This window comes from Schistocerca piceifrons, chromosome 1, assembly GCF_021461385.2.
Source record: "Schistocerca piceifrons isolate TAMUIC-IGC-003096 chromosome 1, iqSchPice1.1, whole genome shotgun sequence".
Lineage (NCBI taxonomy): Eukaryota > Metazoa > Arthropoda > Insecta > Orthoptera > Acrididae > Schistocerca > Schistocerca piceifrons.
In genome coordinates this window covers 752,347,314-752,354,624 of record NC_060138.1, presented here as the reverse complement: position 1 = coordinate 752,354,624, position 7,311 = coordinate 752,347,314, and the positions used below count along the sequence as shown (strand labels likewise).

The 7,311-nt window shown below is 41.3% G+C and overlaps 1 non-coding gene across 1 annotated transcript; it reads right to left on the bottom strand.

The window, feature by feature from the left end:
* Positions 1–6,880: 6,880 nt before the first annotated feature.
* On the bottom strand, positions 6,881–6,955 carry Trnas-cga. Its single transcript has one exon. It is a non-coding gene; the product is annotated as a tRNA-Ser (tRNA).
* Between the last annotated feature and the right edge of the window lie 356 nt (positions 6,956–7,311).

Below are 7,311 nucleotides of genomic sequence, written 5' to 3'. Positions count from 1 at the left end.
TAGGTGGGCATCATATCTGCAGCAGTACAACTTTTCGATAGAATATATCCCCGGCAGTCAGAACATTATTGCAGACGCCTTATCACGGTCACCGATCGGATTTGAGCACAACATGGAAGAAGATATGGAGGAAAATCACTACTGCCTTTTCTATATGCAGAAAGTAGCCTTTGAAAATTTTATTACCTGTAGTATGCAGGACATCAAGAAGGAGCAAGACAAGGACCCTGCCCTAGTGTTATTGAAACAGAAATGGATAGACAGAAGACACGTCACCATCAGGCAGTTCTACCTCTTGCGGAAAGGCATAATTTTCCACCGAAATTATGCCAATGACACTGAATGGGGGGTATGCATCCCTGAACACCTAATAAACAAGGTTATATGGCATACTCACCTCAGCTATGGACACTTCGGACCACGCAAGTGCAATCTCAAGCTAAGGACCATGTGTTACTTTCGAAACATGGAGCGTCGAATACGGAGGGTACTGTCGGTGTGTAAAGACTGCCAAAAGGCTAAGCACACCACTGTGAGCTTGCAGGCACCATTACACCCAATCGTACCGACCAAATTAAGACAATTAGCAGCAACAGATTTGATGGGACCTTTGCCAAGAACAAGAAGAGGATATACTTACGTATTAGTGTTTGTTGAACTAACGTCCAAATACGTTACCTTTACGCCACTGAAGAGGGCGACAGGACGAACTGTATCACGAGCCCTAATCCGGGATTTCCTACCACAGGTTGGTCATGTGAGTAAAATTATTTCTGATAATGGGCCACAGTTTAAGTCAAAAACATGGAAGGAGACGTTGCGTGGATGTAAAATTGATCCCATTTTTATATCTTCACACCATCCGAGCTCGAATGCTGCAGAACGGGTTATTAAGGAACTCGGAAACTTGTGCCAGTTGTACTGTAACAAACAGCACACGTCATGGGACGTTTTCCTTAAAGACTTCCAGGAGGTGATCAATGAGGCACCCCATGGGATAACAAAATTGGCACCCATTACAGTACTGAAAAACCGGATTCCTAAGGACTTGATAACCGAGGTCGTAAACTTCCCACCAAGGGCGCGGACACAGCACCAAGCCATAGTGGATTTGGCTCTCCAGAGGATACGGGCTGCAGCAGAGGTCAGGAAGAGACGTGCCGACAGGGGAGCTCGTCTACGACACTTCCAAATTGCACAAAAGGTGCTCGTTAAGTCTTTCCGACTTTCGAACAAACAAAAAATGAAATGCCAAAAATTCCATTCTGTTTACAACGGCCCGTATCGTATAAGGAGAGCAGCTCACCACAATGCTTATGAATTGGAGACGCTGAAAGGAAAGAAGTCCATAGGACTCCACCACATCTCTCACATAAAGGAGTTCGTGGAATAGTAGTAGTGTAAGTGGTGTACATAGTAGAATGGGCAAATACATGAACCTTGCTATAGTAGTAGTGTAAGTGGTGTACATAGTAGAATAGGCAAATATATGAACCTTTCTCCGGGGAACAATGCATGGGGGCTTAATTATTATTAAATTTGATTTTTTTTTTTTTTTTTTTTTGTTTTTTTTTTTTGGTGGCTGCATATCCGATTACGCTGTGTCTCGTAAACGGTTGGCCCTGACTAGTTTTAGTACGCAATCTGACTGCATAGAACAACAACAAAGAATGAAATGAAAATTTCCTGTTAACACAATTACTTAATTAAGTCCCCAGCAACTATAAAACCTACGAAACCAAAGCACAAGTGTAATTGTTCTGTGTGTGGGAGTGTGACTCAACGTACACATCTGGCACGGTTCTTCTTCAACAAGACAAGAAATTTCAAATACCATTTATACTGACGTGATAAAAAAAAATTAGAAATACTATAATTGCGCAAGAAACCCAGAATTACACTCTAATACAAGAACACACGCCAGATGCTTTGTTGACTGAACCTGTAATGACGCATTATTCAGGACGCTGAAATAATGAGAGAGAAGAGAAATTTTTTTTATCTTCGTTTATATTGATGAAAAGCACTCTAAACATTACAATCTCTCCACACCGACTCGCCACTACGACATCTCAGCAAACACTTACTACTACGAGTTCTCAACAAGCACTGACTACTACGAGTTCTCCCCAAGCACTGCCAGTGGAGGCGGCTGAATAATACTCTTTGGCGCAATCTCTGGCGCTGTGGCACAGTGTAGCCACCTTTCATATGCCCCTCCTCCACGGGCTAGAATTTGATGGTATTTTTGCCAGCATTGGTGGTGAAAATACCACCAAATTCGTCCACAAAAATACAGACAAAAATGAAAGATAATATTAATACCTAAATATCACATAATTAGTTAAAATTTTGGCTTTGCACTGACCTTTCAATAACGTAATATATGAAATACAGTAAGCAATACAACTTCTTTTCATACATGTGACTTTACATAATAGTTCACACAATACACAATCAGTTTATACAAATGTTCACATAAAATGCTTTCAATGATTAGTTCCAGCAGTAGCACCCAGCAATGGTCAAAAGGTGCAAACACCAACAAGTGACATCATTTCAGTAGAAACAGTCCATCAGTGGCACCCAGTAATGTTGAGCAGGTGCAGACACCAACAAGTGACATCTTCTCAGTTGAAGCAATTTCATCAGTGGCACCCAGCAATGTTGAACAGGTGCAGAAACCAACAAGTGACATTATTTCAGTACAAGCAGTCCATCAGTGGCACCCAGCAATGTTGAGCAGGTGCAGACAGCAACAAGTGACATCACTCAGCAGAAGCAGTTCCATTAGTGACACCCTGCATTGTTGAACAGGTGCAGACACCAACAAGTGACTTCATTTCAGTAGAAGCAGTCCATCAGTTGCACCTAGCAATGATGAGCAGGTCCAGATAGCAGTCCATAATATTCACTATCACTGATCACACTGTTCATCAGAGTTTATAAGCAGAAATTAAACATGTCCTAGTGGCACCAATCATGTAGAAAAAGTGCAAGTAACAGTCCATAATATTCACTATCCTAATCACACAGTTCATCGGCAGAAATTAATCATTTCTAAGTGGCACCCATTATGTTGAAAAAGTGCAGGTAACAGTCCATAATATTCACCATCACTAATCACACAGTTCATCAGCAGAAATTAAACATTTCTAAGTGTCACACATCAATGTTGAACAAGTGCAGGTAACAGTTCATAATATTCACCATCACTAATCAGACAGTTCAGGCATGAACAGTAGTTTGAATCCACATACAAATGCTTTTACACTAAACATACAAATCATAACAAACACACAAATGATGTCAGATAATTGTCATATTAACTATTACAAATACACAAATACCAGTAAACCTATAATATTTATGGGTGTCAGTGCAAGCCACTACAAACAAGTAAAATAATCTTTAGGAGATAGGTTGGGACTAATTATTTGGGATTAGGAAAGGAAAACACACAAAACATACTCACTCATCTTTCATCCACATTAAGTACTACTGTGTAATTGAATAGTGTCAACTGTGTAAATGCAATTCTGTCAAAATTTCATGTTCATCATGTGTATCAAGAAGTAGTGGCAGCAATGTATAACAGTCAATAATAGTTAAGTCAACGTCATAGTCATCATGTCAAGACCAATGTTTGCCAAGCCAAATCAAATGTACTGTTGCTGAACAACTGTCAGTGAGCCAAGATATGCAAATACTTCCTCTCTCCAAAAAAAAGTATATACTGCTTAGTTATTTAACAAAGTGTGTGTAGACAATCTTCCTTCCACTTTAGTGTTCTAGTCTGCTATCTTCATCCTCCTTGTTCCATAAAGACCACCAAAAAAGAAATATGCTCCTCACTTACTTTACCTCTTATACACCAAAACTCCAATAACCATCAGCATCACATAATCTCAATCCTTCAATAATACCTCTTACGTCGATACATATAAACCTTATCATTAATAGCGTTTACCTTACCTCTTGTCCACCAAAACTCCAATAATCATCAACTTCACATAATCTCAATAATACCTCTTCAATACGTCGATACATATAAACCTTATTACCAATATCATTTCACTTCCATAACAACTCTTTCCTCTAGTCAGTCTCCTCGAACAAGTACAGATAAAATCCTAATGCAAACCTCATCATCCCATACAATCCGAAGACACACTGTCAACACACAACCTCTGTGTAATCCATCTGACCCAAATCTTCTACTCATTATGAATTATAAACAAAAGAAATGCCTACATGACCTCTAACAGACTTAGTTCGAATAACTCTCAGTAATTAAGTACGATTACGGAGTGTGAATGATCATAATATTTCACAGTGTGTACACCATTTCAAGAATTATGGCAAACAGAAGCAAACATGTGGAGTATTTCTTGTGTCAAGTGTCACTTCCAATTTCAATTGCTCACGAAAAATGCAGTGTAATAACTGTCAATTGTCTAAACCTAGTTTTGGTATGTCATGTCGTTAGCTTCCTTCCTATTAGCATAAATTTATACATCTTCCATAAAACCTCCAGCTCATGTGATTTCTATGACGTTTCTTGTATTAATGTCGTTTATGTCGAATTATAGCAGTTCATTTTCCTATCTTAAAAATATAAGGCACTGAGCGTAAGCAAAACATGCAATAGCGAGTAAATATACCAGTAGAGAACAGAATGTCAACAAGTGGATGCAGCACAATTCTTACAACGAGGCTCCGCCAAGCGAACAATCTATAATTAATACAACAGTGTGACCTAAACTCTATGTTTGTACACAGTATATCAGCATTTCTATATACCAAATTAAAGAGTAGTTATGATAACAAACAGAAATGTATAAATATGCAATCCATACGCATAGCAGCAAACATATATCTTACGTAATAAACAGGTCATTAGCATCATATCAGCATAAGCAAATAAATGTTCATATGTCATCTTAATAAGTAAACATGAAGGCGCAAGCAGATAAATCACAAAGTATAACTTACATACCTAACCACATCAGCACAATTAATCAGGTGACAATTATAATTTAAATAAATAAGCACAGCAGGCACATAATAAAAAAATATGACATCAGTGAAAAAGCATTGCAGCCAAGCGATGCATAATATATACAAATAACAACCCTGTTCATTAATAAAACATTGACAAAAATCAGCAAATGTACGTAAGCACGTCGCTTCACAAGTAAATTCATAGAACATGAAATTAGCACAAAGTGTGAATCACGTAATCGCGAGCAGCAAATTACGTCTAAAGTACGTACCTAAGTGGAAATATGTTACCTGAAAAAATAAACTCAATTACTAGTTACCTTTTTAGTTTATTAGTTTCTTCTTGGAAATTACATTCTTTCTGAAATTTTCTCGATAGCAAGTCCTCTTAACGTCGGAGACACACAGAATTTACCTGAAGTTCTTAAATATTTTATAGAACCGTATCCTGAAAAATACTGAATGTTAATAACATAATTCATCAAGTCACTATAGCTTTATACTGAATTTAATCGGAGAAATTAAACTGTGTATTTGTTTACGGCTGTCAGTGCATTCGCACTGAGCGCTCGATCAGCTGTAGGCGCGTGACGTAGGAAGTAATTAGAATGAGATTTTCACTCTGCAGCGGAGTGTGCGCTGATATGAAACTTCCTGGCAGATTAAAACTGTGTGCCCGACCGAGACTCGAACTCGGGACCTTTGCCTTTCGCGGGCAAGTGCTCTACCAACTGAGCTACCGAAGCACGACTCACGAACGGTACTCACAGCTTTACTTCTGCCAGTACCTCGTCTCCTACCTTCCAAACTTTACAGAAGCTCTCCTGCGAAACTTGCAGAACTAGCACTCCTGAAAGAAAGGATATTGCGGAGACATGGCTTAGCCACAGCCTGGGGGATGTTTCCAGAATGAGATTTTCACTCTGCAGCGGAGTGTGCGCTGATATGAAACTTCCTGGCAGATTAAAACTGTGTGCCCGACCGAGACTCGAACTCGGGACCTTTGCCTTTCGCGGGCAAGTGCTCTACCAACTGAGCTACCGAAGCACGACTCACGACCGGTACTCACAGCTTTACTTCTGCCAGTACCTCGTCTCCTACCTTCCAAACTTTACAGAAGCTCTCCTGCGAAACTTGCAGAACTAGCACTCCTGAAAGAAAGGATATTGCGGAGACATGGCTTAGCCACAGCCTGGGGGATGTTTCCAGAATGAGATTTTCACTCTGCAGCGGAGTGTGCGCTGATACGAAACTTCCTGGCAGATTAAAACTGTGTGCCCGACCGAGACTCGAACTCGGGACCTTTGCCTTTCGCGGGCAAGTGCTCTACCAACTGAGCTACCGAAGCACGACTCACGACCGGTACTCACAGCTTTACTTCTGCCAGTACCTCGTCTCCTACCTTCCAAACTTTACAGAAGCTCTCCTGCGAAACTTGCAGAACTAGCACTCCTGAAAGAAAGGATATTGCGGAGACATGGCTTAGCCACAGCCTGGGGGATGTTTCCAGAATGAGATTTTCACTCTGCAGCGGAGTGTGCGCTGATATGAAACTTCCTGGCAGATTAAAACTGTGTGCCCGACCGAGACTCGAACTCGGGACCTTTGCCTTTCGCGGGCAAGTGCTCTACCAACTGAGCTACCGAAGCACGACTCACGACCGGTACTCACAGCTTTACTTCTGCCAGTACCTCGTCTCCTACCTTCCAAACTTTACAGAAGCTCTCCTGCGAAACTTGCAGAACTAGCACTCCTGAAAGAAAGGATATTGCGGAGACATGGCTTAGCCACAGCCTGGGGGATGTTTCCAGAATGAGATTTTCACTCTGCAGCGGAGTGTGCGCTGATATGAAACTTCCTGGCAGATTAAAACTGTGTGCCCGACCGAGAATCGAACTCGGGACCTTTGCCTTTCGCGGGCAAGTGCTCTACCAACTGAGCTACCGAAGCACGACTCACGAACGGTACTCACAGCTTTACTTCTGCCAGTACCTCGTCTCCTACCTTCCAAACTTTACAGAAGCTCTCCTGCGAAACTTGCAGAACTAGCACTCCTGAAAGAAAGGATATTGCGGAGACATGGCTTAGCCACAGCCTGGGGGATGTTTCCAGAATGAGATTTTCACTCTGCAGCGGAGTGTGCGCTGATATGAAACTTCCTGGCAGATTAAAACTGTGTGCCCGACCGAGACTCGAACTCGGGACCTTTGCCTTTCGCGGGCAAGTGCTCTACCAACTGAGCTACCGAAGCACGACTCACGACTGGTACTCACAGCTTTACTTCTGCCAGTACCTCGTCTCCTACCT